Raw genomic sequence first — 19,666 nt, 5'->3', positions numbered from 1 at the left:
CTAGCTTTTTTCCTTCTCTTTTTTTCAACTGTTTGTCATGGTTCCTTGCACTCCTCTCCACAGGTAGTAAATGATGTGTTAGACAAATGTAATCAGGAGGAGATGACACGATTGAGAAATACGTCTCAGTCCTGTCACTCACGGGAGGGTTCGAGCCGTTGCCCTTTGCTCATATTCTCACCCAATAGACACGTCCATTTTGAATCAATGTGGTTTGGCTCTAAGGAGTCAAATGAAAAATGACTTAGGCTTGGCTAATTCGATAGAGGCCGTTTATGTGGCCTGGTTTTAATACACCTGTTGGATGGTAGAGCCCCTTTATGAAGTTAATTATTGAGAGCCATCATCAGTCAGTTGGGGCATCTGTGGGGTGAGGCAGTGTTAGCCCAAGGCTTCTGCTCACATTTGTCTTCATCCAATCCCTCCTTCACTCTTAAATAAATGAGTCTGTTGTCACTGCTAAAACAGAGGTCCAGAGAATCCAGTCAAGGCACTTTGGTGTCCCAATACTTTTGTTTGTAAGCATTACAGACACAAATCCTTTTTTGTTAGGCATGTTTGTTCATTATTCATGAACAACCATTCATTTACAATTTTAAAATGACACCAGTGTTAAAAGTAGCAGGTTTTAAACTGCAAATGCACATTTATGATTTCGGCCTGTCCAGTTTTAAAGGTCTTTTTTTTTTTACTATATCCAACAATAAAAATGTCATTAATCTGTTGCACCCTGGAGAGATGCTGTTGAGTCCTTTCGGTAAACAAGAGGAAAAGAGATGCAAGTAGCAGAAAAGAAAAGGGTAATGAAAATGTGAGCCTGTCCTGATCTCCTTCAGTCTCACATCAGCTGCCTGCCCGATAGAAAGCTTGTTAGACACCATTAAAGAAAAGTTTGGACTGCTCACAGGCAGAAAGGTTCTGGGTGTTTGAGAGCAATTTGTGTGTGTCTGCTTACTGGCAGCTCTGTTGGAACCGAAGTGTGATTAAATGTTGCTAAAGAATTATCATTGACTCAAAGGCAATTACACATTAATCAGGACCGGTATCGAGCTGAATCACGGATGATAGATAATAGCCTTTTCACCGGCTATTCCAGAGAAGTTGTCGGATTACACATTAAAATAAAGAAGAAATGGCACCTTTAAGGTGCATTATTGAACAAGTGCTAAATGGACCAGAATTGTGAGAATGCAGAGAAATTACATTTTCATGATTGATTGGACTGGAATATGGAAAGAATTGTCCCATGATCCCATGACATATTCATATAGCAAAGGTTTGTGCTTGGGATTGTAACAGGAATGACTCTCTATAGCCCTGTCTGGACTGTGATTGTTTTACATGTTGACATGATGCAATTTCAGCATTAATAGGTGCTATTCAGTGATTTTATTGCCTGTTTTCCCCTCTAACTGCCCAGGATCATTTCCTGAACGAATTACCTACTGTTTTTTGGGTATTTTTATTCCTGATCGATTTATCATCTCTAAGTTTACATATAGTAATTGGCCCCAAAGTAGTTTTTTTACCATCCAAATACATATATTATATTATGGAGGGGCCATATAAATTGCCATGTTTTTGCCCTTTTGGACATTTAAAACTCCATAAAAACACACATGCAAATTTATATTTCACATGCATCACTTGAGAACTGTAAAATTTTTCATATAAAGTTAGGAGTTTATTTGAGGCATAGTTAATGGTTTGTTAATAGTAGGAATTTGACTTTTAAAATAAACTGTGACAATATAATATATGTATATATATATAAAGAGAGAGAGAGAGAGAGAGAGAGAGAGTGAGAGAGAGATTTTTTAGGGAGTTTTCATTTTGAAAGTTTTTGATAAAAAATGTATTTAATTTGGCAAAGCTGAATTTTCAGCATCATGACTCCAGTCCTCAGTGTAACATGATCCTTCAGAAATCTTTCTAATATGCTGATTTGCTGCTATTTATTATTATAAATGTTGAAAACAGTTGTGCTGTTTAATATTTATAATTTTTTGTTTATTGGGAAACAATGACACTTGCGTTTCAAAAAACTTTATTAGGTTTAAAATTGTTAGTTAAGAGATCAGTAAGAGGCATAGTTGTAATTTCTGTACAGCTGATATCAAGCAGTCTTTGTTTACAATGATAATAGGTATAAAAGTTTCATAGTATTTATATTTTGGATAATTTTGGAGGATGAAAATAAACGTTTGAATTTATAAACGTAAGTAAACAATTTTTTAGATAGTTGTAAAGAAAATAGTTTACGTTTCACTCATTTAAAAAAATCAGCGCGAATAGTACTTTCAACAATAGTTGAAATGTCTGCTTTTCAAAAAGCATCTCATAAGTCACAACAGATTATGCCTAGTTTGCTACCCGCATTCAGCAGAGAAAGAAAAACTGACACTGGCTAGACGTGTGAACGAAAGAGACGTTCTGTGTTTGCTGGAAAAAAATGAAAAGGAAGATATCTATCTTCACCATGTCTATCCCTTATCCTGTTTTTCACGGAGCGACCAGCTCTGTCAGTCAGTTCTTTTATGTGGCGCACTCTTGCTCAGACCCCATTTCATGTTAGAAGACGCTCGTGCCCATCTCTGCGATGGCGGGTAACAGAAGTGTGTGGGTAGACAGAAAGCAATCTGTTCTGAAAAGGAAGATCAAGCTCAAGACTTCATGTGTGACATATTGAAACACTCCAATGTGTTGCAGGGACGACATGTCCGGCAGCAGAAGTGGTGTTGTGCAGCTGCAGACAGTGGCCCAGAGTTCATTGTGATGAGGCGGATTCATTTAGAGCTAAATACGAGTGTGGAAATGTCAACGCATTATGAAGAGCTGACTTTTCTCCATCTGAAATCTCATCTGCGCAATTAGTTACCTGTTGAAAGCTAATTCACTCCTGGAAAACAGAGAGTGTCCAACTATCCTGAAGGTTTTCACTACCAGTGTTGGGGCTAGTTACTCAAAAAAGTAATATATTACATATTACATATTACTCTCAAAAATAGTAATGCCTTACTTTACTTTATTACTCCCTGGAGAAAGTAACTAGTTATATTACTAGTTATATTACTAGTTACATCTTTTTTTCTTAATTACTCTATGATTGCCTGAGATGCATCAGATGGAGGGAGAACATACAAAGGAGGAGTGTTCTTTAGGGTCTTTATCAGTGGCGGCTCCTGCCAATTCTCTCAGGGGGGGGGCAAATGTTTGCTCTATTAATGAGGATAGGTCACCCATTCAATTGATAAATTAACGGGTAGTTAAAGATGTAAAGGGAACCGAACTACTATAGTATTAATTAAAAATAAACTGACATTAGGAATCAATCTCTTGCACTCCTTATTTTTCTATATCCGTGTTAACACTATTCAGCAGCATATGAAGACTAACACCAGGATGTGTTTTTTCCAAAAAATACTTTTTACTTTTCGATTTCAGTTTAATAAGAAATAATTGAAGTCACATAAATCACTGTTTACACAACTCACTTATATTACTGCTCGTCAGTACACCTGTTCTCTAATCAGCGGTTAATTCCATCAGGTGCGTGATTTCACATAGAGCAGCTGTTACTACACAGAGCCGTTATTAACTGAGAAGATGCGCAAATCCACGTTCATTTTCAGCGTTTATTGGCACGGTTGTATGAACATATGGTTCACGCACCTGATGGAATAAACCGCTGATTAGAGAACCGGCTTTACTGAGATGCGCATTAACGAGCGGCCGATCGTGATCGGAGCACCCCTACAAAATAATTACTGAATCTCCACCCGTCGAAACTAGCTTTCTGTTGCTGGGAACCTTCCTCTGAAAAAGAGCTTGCCGTTGTTGACGCTTCCATTTTTCCCCATCTGTCTGAGCGTGCCGCTCTGCTGCCGGCTGTCGACCAATCAGTGATGGTAAATGATACCTCGTGCCAAACCCAGACCAATCACTGTTCCATTCACGCCCTCCTTCCCTTCTGTTCTCTGTGTTGTGTGCCGTGTGTGTGATGAAGGTGCTACTGGCAAATGTAACGCAAGTAACTAGCTCGGGAAAACTGTAATAATATTACCATTTTCAGACGAGTAATGCCTTACACTACTAGTTACTGAAAAAAGTAATATTATTACAGTAACGCGTTACTTTGTAACGCGTTACACCCAACACTGTTCACTACAAATAATACAAGAGTGTACTGTATATGCTTTGTGATGGCCTTTCAGCCTTTTACAGTCCATTACAGCCCACAGCATTAAAAATGACATATTCACCTCTCTAAATTGAAAAGGAAAAAAAACACTATCTTTAATTTTGAAGAATGGGATATTTTGGGAAACCAATGGCCCGGCCGTAGCTGACTCTGCATTAACTATTAAGTATTGCAATTAATTCCCAGATCCATTCGTCATGCAAATAGACCAGTGAATAATGCATACGTTTCACCTCATAAATATCTAATTTATGCAATTGCAAAGTGCTTTTTAAGATAAATATAATTAAAGGTCAATAGCGATTACATAAACACGGTGAACTTTCAACATGTTTTAATGGCAAATCTGGGCTTGTTTGCCAGATTGGATTGGATGAGAAGCAAAGTACCCAAAAAAACGTTTAATTGCTGATATTTGGTTTCAGACAGTTTTTCACTCCAAACCGCTGGAAATACCTGCTTAGCTTTGCGTCGGAAGGCTTTTAAGTCTTAACATGCTTACCAAAGCATATGTTAGCTGGAGGCCAATTTCCAGACAATCAATTTTATAATTGAATTAAAGCGAAAGCTACAGCGGGTTTTGACACACAGGGTTGTTGTGTCTGTCCATCTGTCGCGCCGCGGCAGTTCTGACGTAGCAGGAGAAGAAGCCGTATCCTGCGGTGTCCAAAGCTGCTAGCTAAATCAAGACTCATGGCTGGTGCACCTGAATGCTGCCGCTCGATGGCTACAGGCCAGCCGTGCTGTCTTGAGCTCTGAGCTCTGAGCTTTTAATCAGTTTCCCTGTATATTTCAGAGAGAAAACGGTCTACACTTCCCTCTTAACCAGAAGGCCAGGGGGTCTAAGCAAGCTTTCAAGAGAATGTGGGATGACTAAATTATTTAAACTATTATTATTAAATATTATTAGTATTATTAGTAGGTAATTATTAAATGTAAAATTGCATTTTACTTTTTCTCTCAAAAATATTGTTTTTAGTAAAGTAGTAGTCCACCTAAAAATTTACATTTGCTGAAAATTTACCTACCCTCTGGTCATCCAAGATTGTAGATGAGTTTATTTCTTCATCAGAACAGATTTTTAAATTAAGCATAACATCACATATAGAACTGTTATGTTTGTAAAGGGTGCTCAATCTGTGCTTATTTCTCTCCTGATTCAGATGAGATTTTCAATAGAGAAAGCAATGTTATGCATATAGGACTCATTTCTTAACTGGAAGCAACAGTTTGAAGTTAAAAAAGACTGAATGATTTTTTACGCACATGCATGTTGTTTCACTTCACAAGACGGTAATTGATGGACTGAAGTCTTGTGGATTACTTGTGGATTATACCATGGTCTGTCTGAACACTTAATTTAATTTGCTGGACAGTATTAATTAAAACGGTTTATTCTATGGTCTGTCTAAATTACTCTATTCTGATTGGCTGGCAGGTATGCATTAAAACGTTTAATCATTGTTCTGTATTAATGTGCTACTTTAATTGATGCACGCACACGCACACAAACACACACACAAACACACATATCACTCACTAAACAGTTAGAGGGAGAGAGGTCGGAGATCACAGATTGTGCTGCGCACACACAGAAACTTATTGTCGGTGCTTTTATTAATAAAATAACATAGATACTACTATCTCTGCATTATCTTCCTCAGCAATGAGGTAAAATCGAAGTAACTAAATAGTTCAATTGTTTGTAGAGAGAGATGCTCAGATACAGGTAACTCACACACATAACTGTCATCTCTCTCTCTCTCTCTCTCTCTCTCTCTTTCTCTCTCTCTCAATCGATTATTAATTTCAAACAAATGCTATAATTAATTCAAATAAATGTAGACTTACTGCACTATTTCATTTCTGTATTTGAACCTGGTTGAAGCTAGAGAAGCTAGCTAGAGATAGTGAGCCGTAACTGATGAAAATAACCGTGAATTTTACCTTTCTGGTTTAATATTGCACTGCTAACATCATAAACAGCTTTAAGATGTCAAATGCTGGCAAATGACCATGGAATAAGCAGGATAATCAGAGACCTGCCATGCATTAAAGGATTTTAAATGCACTTCGCATCGGGTGGTTCTTTCCCTACACGTCTTGTATTTAAAATCTTTTAATGCACAGCAAACCGTTGATTATCCCTTCCTTAATTAATGCAGAGGTAGTTTTAAGTCAGTTTATTCACCATTCTATATCAATGTGCTTCTTTCATTGATGCACACACACACACAAACAGAGGAAGATTCAGAAGCACAGAAACTTTAGCTGCCCAGAGAGCTGCCCATTCACTCACGTCACGTCATCATCAACTGTCATCTCTCTCTTTCTCTCTCTCTTGATCGATAATTAATTCAAATAAATGTTATAATTCATTCATTCAAATAAATGTGATCTTACCACACCATTTCATCTGTGTGTCTGATTTGAAGTGGGCAGAATGCTAGATTTAATGAGCTGTAACTGCTTCGGCTCGTTATCTATCCGTCTGTCGGTCTGTCCGTCCATCCATCCGTCCCTCTTTCTGTTAGCATGTGCTTAGGTAATGCACCTGCTCTGTTGCCTTGGCGCTAACAGCTATGCAAGAATTTTAACACATATGTTTTACCAATACAAACGTTTTACTACTTTTCATTTAAATGTTCAGTGTTCAGACTTAATGACCTCAAAAGTAAGGAACTTTAATCTACTTTATAAGCAGGTGATTGACTATTGCACTCATCAGAGTTAAGCTTGCACTACAAACAAAGCAATATGTTACCTAGTTCCACAATTACTGAGTCGCCTTTACTAAGAGCGGAGTAATTATTTTTAATCCTGTACATTTGCTCAAGGTTGCTGCTCTCTTACAGTGTCACTAACTGGAAACAAGCATCTGTTGGTGTCATTGACTGGTTGTTGTGCAACGCTTCGGAAGAAAACCACATTCCCTCCTCCTGTTTACTTTGTGCATCTAACGACTTTGTATGAAATTAAATAACACTGCAACGGTTTTTGGGCTGCTCTGTTGGCAAGTCAAGACAAGCTTGGCAGTGTACACCCATTATCAGTTTCTCCCTTCATGTTACTTTTAAGCATACTTGCAAAGTTAAGGTTAGTATCTTAGTGATAATGCGTTCAGGGGATTCTGTCTGCAGCTTTTCTAAAAGCTTTGTCATCGGTATGATAAGTGCTCACTTCTTCGAATCACTTTGACCTGCAAGGGAAAAAACAGTTCACACTCCAAACCTTTAATTACATGTTTGGTGAGTGTAATCTGCAAAGATTACAATCATTTCAGTAAACACTGTTTTTCATGTTGGTGCAAGCTAAATTGTTTTTTGGGAATGGATCTAATTATCACGTATCAAGTCCCGCAAAAGAAGGTGTGGTTCAATAATGCACATGGCAAGACTAAGCAATGTATTTTCCAAATTGTAGTGAACTCAACACAACATTTAGCTCTTTTTGTGTGATGGGACATTGAAAGATGATAAATAAAGTCTTTTTGAGAATGCTGAAGGGAAGTTTCTCTCTGGTGAGTGAAACTAGGTCATGTTTGCTGAGCAATTGCCTGTATGGAGGATTACATTTAATTAGGGTAAAGACGTTTGCAGAGGTATTGCAATTTTTGGTGATATGGTACTTTTGAAATATGGGACTGAGGAATACAGCAACTGAAAAATATACAGACTTGAATCATCTAATAAGCTTAAAGCTCATGATGTATACATTTTCTGTTTTGACTAGATTTTTTTTTTTTTTTTGTCTAGAATTATTTATTTTGATCTGATTGGGTCTTGAATGTGTGTCTCTAAAACTGAGGGACAGACACTTTGAACATGTATATGAAGTTTTTCCTACACAGTTTCACTGCAAAAAAGGCAATGAACCTTATATTATTGGAAATATAATATACTACATAGGGTGGCCATATGTGCCATTCATACGGGACACGTCCCGGAGAGGATTTTTATATTTCCTAAAACATCCAGAGCAGTTTGACCAATAACATGCAGGCATTGTGCATAATCGACCAATCATGGGGCTGTGTGTGAGAAGGTGAGATCTAGAGGGAATGATCAAAGCGATGCAAATATGCGCACGTGTTTGTTTGTTCGATTGACTTGAAGGGTCGCTGTGCACAAATAAAAACATTTTTAGATGCGATTCGAACGCATAAGGAGCCGTCTGCTCTGCTCTTTATAGCTCTCATGAATGTTACACAACGATCAACCTGCACAGTGCAAATAGCCAAAACCTGGATATTTTAGGCAATATTTAAATCCTGGCTGGGACATGTCCCGTATGAACGGTGCATATGGCCACCCTAATAGTACAATAAAACAACTAATAATTGTCTGTGGTGGATCAATATTAAAGAAATAAATACAGCAATACATTTTGATTAATAAAAAACCCTACAGTAAATGCATAGGATTTAGAATACAACAATTCCCCCTCCATGCTCCAATTACTCAGAAATCACTAATGTTTATTATGGCACTTGGCGTATTGACCTTGCATATATGTAATCCTATCGTAGGAGGTTAATTATGTACTAACCTTAGGTTAATTTTGCCTACATATTCATTTAGTTTTCTATTGCTACAGTGCTTTCTTTTGTTACTAAAGCCACTTTTATTCACATAGAATAATGTTCCATTTTTCTTTGCATTATAAAGAAGTGAGATTTGCTGAGTTATGACCTTCCTAGTTCAAAATAAGATTTTTTTTGTGACAAATTATGTCTTGAAAACAAAAGGTCATCTGCATCTATGCCAAAGAGAGAGAGAGTGTCAGTGCCACAGTGAATAAAAAAGACCAAGAGGAAGACCAATCATAGACAGACAGGCTTGTTGTAATTCAGGAGAAACGCATGTGTACAGCTTTTCACCTTAAGGTGACATTCTAAACGTCATTTAATCATCTAACAGCTTCCAAACATATTCATTCTTCTGCATTATATGGGACTGCAGCCCATTTACTCCAGTTCTTTCTTCCCAACTCAAAGTCTTTTTCGACATTGGCTAGCGAACGTTTATCTAGGTGAAAAATACACTTGAGAATGTCTTCCTTCTTTGTTATTGAACAGATGTATCTGATCGATGTAAATCTACTAATCAGACTCCAAAGGCGCCCTTCCTTCCTGTTCTCTGTATCAGGGCTCCGGGCCGCCCACTTTAATTGAGAATTAATTATGATGGGGAGGAGATGCTACAGGGATCACATTAAAGCAGCATCAGAGACGCTCCTGAGCAAGCTTTCACCTCCATCACCCATCCTGCCTTTCTCCTCTCTTGAGGGATCATTAAATACCTGAAGGCGCAGATCAATAATAGCTGATGGGTGGCATGTCTTGGAAAAGGCATGTTTGTTTCACATGTGAGGTTTGGAAGTTGCAAGGTCTGTTTTTCTAACATCCCTGCACAGGTTTCCCAATCAGCAGCCTCCTCGGATCAGTCAGAAATTCTCAAGAGGAATTACTGGCACCTCTTGAGTAAATTATACAAATTAAACAGCCAGATTAAATTCCATACATTATACACTTAATTGAAGACACCGATAATTACTTATAATAACCATTTGTTTTTCTAACGGCCAATTGTTTGCCGCTGAATTTCTCTTGTTTTTGTCTTCGAGAGGATGGCAGAGTTGTGGAAAACAACATGAATGTTTAAAGTGGAGAGGGCAGACACAGGCATTGGAGAGGCAATGCTTCAATAGATAATGACCCGATGGTAATTGCTTTCCTTGAATAGTCTGTGTTCATTCCACGGTGTCAGACAAATAGCAAAGCTTGTGTTTGTTTAAGAAAATAGCAACTGGCCAAGTGGCTTGATAAGCATCCAAGTGAGATGCCATGATTTTGAAAAAAATATTCAAGGACAAGTGGATGTGCTTTTGGCCCTATACCAGGTATATCAGCATCCAATACACCACAAACACTGTTTTCACCAGGGCTAGAAGCATAGGCATTTTGATCCAGATCAGCCACAGTATGGGCTTTATGTTTGCATGCATGCTGTTCACTATTCGGCTGTTCAGTGTCAGCTGTTAATGCTCCATGCATATTTGGCTGGTAATGTGCTCGACATCAGATGTTGGACGACTGCCCCATTGACCACGCTGAAATGGAGCGCAGCGCCGTGACTTGGCCGGGCCCCGCACAAAGGTCACCATTTCCCTTACGTCAGTCTATTTTCCAGCAGCACCGCCTGAAAACCTGCTGCCATCAGATCCCTGGACAGAGCTCATAATCCAGCCTCTATGATCTGTTTAATCCACATTCTTAACCAGTCAATAGAAGTCTTGTCCATGCTGTTTTTTTTGGGGGGGGAGGTTTAGCTCTGGCTGATATTGACAGATGGGGTTGATAACATTAGAGTCCAGGGGTTTGGCATAATTCTTTGCAATCAAACCGTGCTGTTTTCTGGGCTTTTTGCCCATAGCTAGATTGCAAAGTGGACTCCTTATCTCTCTTTTAAAGTCCCACGCAGTTTCTCCCTATAAGCTTGTTGTGAGTTCTGGTCACTGCTGAGGCTTCAAATAGATCAGCTCTCAGCATCTCAGCTTCAGCAAACGCTAGCCTTATTGGAGCACACAGCACGGCTTATTGAAGCATAAACTTCTTAATAGTGCTGGTGGCAGAGAGAGCAGGCAAATGTCCATGTCTCTTCCTCGTATGTTCCTCATTATGTTCCTCGTGACAAAAGCTTCATACTCAGCTGGAATAGTTTCTTGCATATTTATCAGATTCAAAGGATTGTGAAAGTGGTCTCATGCACTTAGCATTTTTGCATGTTTACAAAAGGGATAATACAGATGATTTGGAGGGCTTTTATGGTTATGGATTTTTAAAAATGAAATTATCCTGGAAGAGAAATTATTTTATTTAGTTATTTATAAGAAAACATTTAGTGGCTTAGTTTATGGGAAGCTTAAATTATATTGAATTTCCTTTTTAGTTTATGATATTTAAAACACAATAAAAGACTGGTTTTGAATAGAGAACTCATTTATATGTAATGTGGATTATCATTTAGATAATCATAAAAAGTTATATATTTTACATTATATATATATATATATATATATATATATATATATATATATATATATATATATATATATATATGTATTATTTTATAGTTTAGTTCACTTTAAGTTCAAACAGGTTTTGGCAGGTCAACCACAGGTGTAGTCCTGTACACTTCTTATGAACGTGATAATGTTTTTATTAGGTACACCTTGCTAGGACCGGGTTGGAGCCCCTTTTGCCTTCAGAACTGCCTTAATTTTTTAATTCTTGAGATCTGGTGACCTAGGAGGCCATTGGAGTAAAGTGAACTCATTGTCATGTTCAAGAAACCGTCTGAGATGATTTGAGCTTTGTGACATGGTGCATTATCCTGCTGGAAGTAGTCATCAGATGATGGGAACACAGTGGTCATAAAGGGACATGGTTAGCAACAATACGCAGGTAGGCTGTGGTATTTAAACAATGCTCAAGTGGTACTAAGGGACCCAAAGTGTGTCAAGAAAATATCCCCATACCATTACACCACCATCACCATCCTGAATCATTGAGACAAGGCAGGATGAATCCATGCTTTCATGTTCTTTACGCCAAATTCTGACCCTACCATCTGAATGTTGCAGTAGAAATCGAGACTCATCAAACGAGGCAAAATTTTTCCAATCTTCTATTGTCCAATTTTGGTGAGCATGTGCGAATTGTAGCCTCTGTTTCCTGTTCTTAGCTGACAGGAGTGGCACCCGGAGTGGTCTTCTGCTGCTGTAGCCCATCTGTAGCCCAACCAAGAAACGTTTGTAATGATTAAGTGCTTTAGAACAAGTAAAAGCCATTGCTGGAACAGTAGAAAAGTTTTTTTATTTTTATTTTTTTTATTGAAGACAAGAAATTACATTATGTTTGACAAGATATTATTTCAGTCTTTCAACATAAATTTTAATTCAGTGTTACTTGCTATATATTTGTAATTATATGTAAAACTTTGTGAAACTTGATTAAAATGAATGGGGTCCTATAATGTGATTTACATTTTTCCTTTCTCATTTGTAGTGGTTTTTATTGGTTTTGTCTTGTAGAGACGGGATATGGCATCAGAGTATGTTTAGGGGCTTGAGGCATTCGGCCAATCACAACGCACTGGATAACTGGCCAATCAGTATACCCCTCTCTTCTCAGAATGATGAGCTTTGTAAAAATCGAAACAGAAATATACAGTATGGTGAAAATAAGTGTTTTTTTTTTACCTTCAACCACATAAACACATTGCATTACACCAAATACACAAAATAATGCTCTTCCAATCATTTAAAAATAACACATTTCAACAATACAGTGAAACCACGAAACCCAAATATTTCCTCAATATTGAAACCTCAAAGGTTATCATACCATCAAAATCTCATACCAACCCATGCATAGTTTCATTAAATTCTGGAAGATAGTGGCCTCCCAGGACCAGATTTGTCCATGCCTGTTTTAGACGGTCTTGAGGTTTTCATATTTAAATAAACTAAATAAATGTCATATGAAATGAATTAATATGTAAATGAATGAATGGTTTTCTCCAAGGCCTCCTTGCCTCCAAAGGCCAATTTACAGTTAATACACTACATGCTTTTCCCTTGACTAATGCTATTAATCAACAGTGCCTCAGCTCTAAGTGGTTATTAGGCAGAGCTGATTGTGTTTCTTGTATTTTGTGTTTTTGTTTTTGTATGCACGCTCGTGTCTCCATAATATAACACACTGCATGCCAAGCACAAGAGCCATTCTTATGCAATTTCAGCTGCGGTGAAGCACTCCATTGACAGGGGGAGAGCCTTTTTTCAAGCCTCCCTCCAGTTCTTCCATGAATTGCTTCCGTCTCCAGACAGGCAAACCTGTGTTGCGTGGAAACCCCACCTTCACAATTCAACAGTCTATAACTGAGTGAGAAAGGCCCAGCAGCTGATAGTTGCACTTTAGTTGTCATGTAAAGATATTCAGACCGGACACGCATGAACAGCCCAGCGAACCTTTATTTTTTTATTTAATTTTTTTTTGCATTGTGCCGCCTCAAATCCCCACGCAAAATACACTTTGTCTCTTCTATAATGAGATTGTGTCTTTTGAAAAATTCCACATCAGATTTTCTGACAACTGCAAATTGAATTTTACATGTCTATTCGTGAAAGTCATTCATCATTTGCTGTTGGCTAAACAAGCACTTTTAAATGATATTATGGCTTCAAAAATATGATTACAAGCATGAAACCTGAAGCATATTTTACATGTCAGTCTACTGTTTGGTCCCAGTGTTCAGTGCTGTAAAAATCTAGAATGAACTTTTGAAATGTAAGACATGTGGCCCATTTTATAATGTGCCTTCTATAATGCAATTTCAATCACAAATGGAAACAACAAAAATCTTATTTTGTGTTCAGTTTTTGAGATCTTTCAATAAACTGTCAACCACCCACTATATCCTACCTTTCTCTGGCTTTGATGCTATACAATAATAGAATTTCCAGTGGAATTTTATTTTCTTTGGCGGGAATGTTTTACAGAAACAATCTTGTAAAAATTGTCCAGGGTGTCTTATGTTTCACTTTTCATGTCATAGAAGCCGAGGTGATTTGTTGCTAGAAACTGTTGGCATGTTTTTAGATGATGCCATTGTGGATACGTACCTACCACTTTGTTATTCCTGTGGGCTTTTACTTGCCAGGTTTTCACCTTTCCTTATTTGGTATTACTGGATATAACTCATCAGCGGGACGGTAACTTTAAAGAAGCATTTGGGGGATGTGCTGTCCATTTTTATAAATAAATAAATAGAATAAAAATAGTTGTTTTCTTTTGCAGCTGTTTTGAAAGTGTTTTGCATTAATACTCCTGTCCAGAAATGGGCTCTCTCGTCAGCAACAAAAAAAGCAGTTGAGCATGGCCACTTATACTGCAGGACATCGGATTGCAGTTTTAATGGGTTTCAATGGGACCAGCACCAGGTTGTTAGAGTATATTTGCAGGGTGCAATCACCTAAAAGTAATCCCAGGCTTGTCTGTGACCTGATCCCATCATGGCCCTAAAACCAGACCAGTTCACCCCATGCAGCAAAAAACAAACAAACAAAAACCTCTTAGGTTTGATCTTGATCTTGATTTCTGTGCTGGATAGGCTAGTGTATCCCATACAGGATTGCTCAACCAATATGGAGCTCTCAGAGATCAATGCTAATGCATTTTGTCTTATTTTTTTACCAATCAGATTTTTATCAAGCTAACAGACTTATTTTTGAGAAATGTTTTATTTGGAAAGACTGTTTGTTCTATACTTCTTTAACATGCCAATGCCATTTGCCTGTTACTGAAGACAGTGTTTTACGGCAATATGTTTCTTTACTTGCTTTTACATTTAGCTTAACATACTTTCAAATGCTATTTTGTGAGTACAATGTGTGTGAGATCTGCACAAAATTGCTGAATTAATTCAATTGAAATTTACACTATTTACATTATCCCTTTATTAATTGTTATTGATGAATTTGGGTCCAAATATGGTGCTAAAAATGACCATATATTTGGCAATGAAAGTGTGTTTTGCTAACCACAGATACATGGATGACAACAGTTGCTTGAACTGTTGACCTCACATTATCCTTTAGAAATGATTGTAAAATACTGCTTTAGGTGCTGCGTTTTATATATATATATATATATATATATATATATATATATATAAGAAATTATATATCTATATATCTATCCATCAATGACATAACATTTATATAAAAAGTGCCATTAAAGACTTATATCGTTAGAATTTATTTATTTATTTATTTATTTATTTATTTTTGCGAACATTTGTCTAAAATAATAGTTCATTTAACTTTTGAAACTAACATTTGTATACATCTCAATTGCTGTCACAAAATTGTGTTACATATAAATCTGCATTGAACCAGTTAAAGGCCACCTTGCTCTGTTGGTATTGGCATCATAAAAAAAAACTACAACATATAGATCACCCACAACAGCACATCTGCTTTCAATGCAAATTCATCATGTTTCATTAGCCGTCAGAGGTTCGAGGTTTTTCAGCTTTCCACAACAACTGTTTGACTGTCGGAATGTAATAGATAGAGACTAATGGGCTGCGTAGAAAAGGACTAAAGTAGCAAGGCTCTTTAGAGGAATGGCTTTTGGCTTCCCGTACATTAAGGCAAGTCTTTGAGGGGTAGTTGAGTTGAGGTGGTATAATTATTGCAGAAAAAATGGTAATTACTCAAAGCAAAGAGGCTTTTTGTGCTGACGAGCTTGACTGTGTGGCTTTGGAGAGATCTACTCTATTCTTTAAGCGGAAGAGCTGCTCTGATTCTCTTATCTAGAGTGGATTATTCCTCTCTTTGAAACAAGGGGGATACAGTTAAGAAATAAGGACATATTTCAAGTGGTTTGAGATGGATTCCACCAATGATGCCTTCTTGAAGTGACTGAGAATATCAAGTTATTTCAGGTCATTGCACTAGGTTGGGTTTGTTTTAGTATAAACAGGACCGGGTTTCATATTTTACAGTATGTTGGTTCAACAACCAACTTCTGAACTGAAGTATTTTCAGACGGAAAGAGTTAGTATAGTTTGGATGTTTTTATGATTATTTGTTTCCCATATAAACATCCTTTTAAGACCACATTTCTCTGACAGAGCTGTGTTTCTTTTTATTATTAGATGATCACAGTCGAATAACAGCCAGGATCACCAGTACACTAATGTTGAGGTGTTGAAGACACATTTCACAAGTTCATTAACATTCATGAAAATGAATTTCCCTTTTCCCCAAGAGCAGACCATTTATATTATCTATCATTACTCATAATACCAAGAACCTAATTAACTACCATGGTCTATGTAGCTCCATTTCTGCAAAGTCAGGTTGTGTAAAGAAACTATCTTCCAATTTAATTTAAATGGGAATAAAGGGAATAATTCAAGATTGAGTTCTATTTCACAGTTTGGGTTTCAGAATTCCGGTTATTGTTTTTCTGTATAGATTCTGTTCCAAAATCTTGTGAAGGCTCACAGATGGAAAATCAGTAGGTTAAATTATCATCGAGAAAATCATTTTAATCAGGGCTTGGAAGTCATCCATGATGAATTACGCTGAAAGTCTTTGAAATGTCAGATAGCACTTGAAGCCCCTGAGCAGACGGGCGCGCACCATCGTGACCCACACGGGCTGCTGGGTTACATAAGGAGCTGCCTGGGACCTGCCGGCAAACTTGGTTGCCTAGCAACCCCATTAATTCCTTTAACGAGAACAGTTTGCATTGGGTGACTCCAAGGAAATTAGTTTTTAAAAATGTATATTGTGTAACAGCAGATCACCTGTTTCCTTGTTTGTAAATCAAAATCAATTAATAGAAATGTGGAAATCTTTAAATATTTATTTAAAATTTCACTTAAATAAGTAAACCGTATTTATCTATTTATTTATGTGCTTGCTCGTCTTTTTTGATTAAGCTGTCCTTAGTTAGTATTTTAAAGGTGGTCAGTTATTTTTAAATAATTAAATATTATTGTCTTGCACAAGTTTAATTTAATTTATTATAAATCTCTATCTATCTATCTATCTATCTATCTATCTATCTATCTATCTATCTATCTATCTACATTCGTAAACTGTAAAAAAAAAAAAGTTTATTATAAAGATTATTAAAACATTTTACAGGAATAAAAAAATTCAGTCTTTCTACTTCAAAATTGAATGTTTAATTCAATGTTTTACTTGTTTCTAAGTAAATCCTACACCCTTTTTTGGTATAATTATTAATGATGAATATAATTCTTTTTCTAAATTGTATGATTTTCATATAACGCTGAATTCTTCCATTTCCCTTCATGTGTCAGGCTGAAAGATATCTCATCTGCTTTAGGAAACTCACAATGGTGAAGAGTGCTTAATCTTGCAGAGTATTACAACATTAAAACTGTTGTTGCACTGGTTTCTTTCTAGCCTCCTGCTTCAGAAGTTTTAAAGGGCTTGAAAAAACATCGCAAGGGAGCTGGTTGACATAGTTGAGGCCGCTGGGATCCACATATATCACCCACAGAAAGCTAAAGTGGCATCAGGAGACCAGAGGGCAAGCACTCCAAAAACCTTGTTCATCAAAGAGAATAGTGCATACTATCTTTTCTTCTTGTCCAAAGTCTCACAACAACACAGCCTTCACATTTCTGATGAGGCACGTCTCGTCTCATTATTTAGTCACAGTGTTGTTGCGAACTCTGACACAACAAAGATGCCTCCCTGCCTTTGTACTACTGTCACTCTGTCTGCATCCCAAAGCTGACAGTCTCAGGACCCAAAGTCATGGCTGTCCCGATCACAGTCTGTCCACTATGTCACAAAAATGCCCTAAAATGTAGCTGAGGAAAGAAAACAAGATCAGATCTATACTTTTTGCATTCACCAGGACTTATTGGGTTTGTTTAGTTTGATTGACAGCAATACTTGCTTCTACCGTCAAATGCAGAAGACAGGCCCGTCCCTTCCTTTCTTCCTTTAAAGAAGCTCTTATAGCTGCCTTCCCAGTGAACTTGTAAAATTTTCCTCCAGCACTATTTCAGTTTATATTTCAGTGATTGTAGCTATAATGGTGCTGTGCAGCTACTACAGGCCCTGCAAAGCAGAAAGAAAGATGCATGAGGGACTGTACAGAAGGCTTTTTCTTGGGTGAGGTTGCTGTGGAGGCTGCAGGATACCTGCTACAGGTGTTACCCAATGTGTTTGTACGGAAAGGAGAGATGGTTTTGTTCTAGCCCAAATTTACCAAAATTGCATTCATTTTCAGGCCATTCATTCTCTGAGAACTGAACCCATGACCATGTCGTCCCATGCTTTACCAGCTGAGATTCAGTAAGGATATCTGATTCTGTACTTCGTTTCTGAGGAAGGCCACCTTCGTACAGAGACACTTCAGCCTGCTCCAAAACACTTTCTAATAAGTTAAAAAACAGTGTGCATTTACTTCTAAACCAAGTTTACAAATTAGATTAGCATGTACATGATGATGATGCATCATCCAGTATAGTACTATTAAGGGAAATAAATGGATGTATTTGCTGATTTTGTGTTAATGCACAAAATGGAAAAACATCAAAGGATCCCCACTGGGGTAGGACGACTCTATGTCATTTCTATTTATTTATTTATTATCGTTAAGTAGAGAAATAAATTAATTGTTTTGTGTGCATTTTGACAATTTTGTTATAATAATTATATTAATTGTATATTTTATAATCAATCAATCAATCAATCACCTTTATTTATATAGCGCTTTAAACAAAATACATTGCGTCAAAGCACTGAACAACATTCATTTGGAAAACAGTGTGTCAATAATGCAAAATGATAGTTAAAGGCAGTTCATCATTGAATTCAGTGATGTCATCTCTGTTCAGTTAAATTGTGTCTGTGCATTTATTTGCAATCAAGTCAATGATATCGCTGTAGATGAAATGACCCCAACTAAGCAAGCCAAAGGCGACAGCGGCAAGGAACCGAAACTCCATCGGTGGCAGAATGGAGAAAAAAACCTTGGGAGAAACCAGGCTCAGTTGGGGGGCCAGTTCTCCTCTGACCAGATGAAACCAGTCAATTCCAGGCTGCAGCAAAGTCAGATTGTGCAGAAGAATCATCTGTTAACCTATGTTTATTAATGCAAAAGAACAACAACAAACTCTAAATTTAGATTTAATGGTTCAGCTGAATTAGCCTGTAGGCTACAATGAATAATGGAATTAATGGAATTCCATGAATTAAAAAATTAAACACAAGTCAAGGGATTTAAGGAATAAAAATAACAAAAACCCTAGAAATCTAAATGAATTGTTTCCACATAGAGATATAAAAATGTTTTCATTGAAAAATAAACAGATCACTGATATCCAATGACAGCAAAAATACACAATTTAACCTCAAATCTGTTTAGATTGCTTGTCTGTGTTGTTAGATTGCATAAATCTCAATGTGTTTAGATTTAGTGGAAATCACATACTATACTTTTTTAAAACTCTTTTGAAGGTACTTTCTTTGCGACCATTTAAAAAGTATGTTCTATATAGTATGAATGTGTGCAGTGTAAATGTAACCTGGACGTACTGCAATCATCATGTTGTCATTGTCATGTGACATAAGAGCATCATCCATGCCATTCACAAGTCCTCTCCCAGGCCTCATGGGATAGAAAAGTGTCCACTGGATGCACACTTACAGCATCTTGCTGTAAGTATTAGGTCATCAAGGTAGTTTTTACGTTTTATGTATACTGTATACTTGTATGTACAACTCCAATCACATACTGTTTATCACTGTATGCAGCCCATTTTATCCCAATCCTCAATACTTAATTAGCTGGTTCAGGTGTGCTTACTTAGGGTTGGAACTAAATTGCGCAGGAACGTGTCC

The sequence above is a fragment of the Carassius auratus genome, unplaced genomic scaffold, assembly GCF_003368295.1.
Source record: "Carassius auratus strain Wakin unplaced genomic scaffold, ASM336829v1 scaf_tig00217703, whole genome shotgun sequence".
In the NCBI taxonomy this organism is placed as follows: Eukaryota; Metazoa; Chordata; class Actinopteri; order Cypriniformes; family Cyprinidae; genus Carassius; species Carassius auratus.
Note: the sequence above shows the minus strand (reverse complement) of the source record.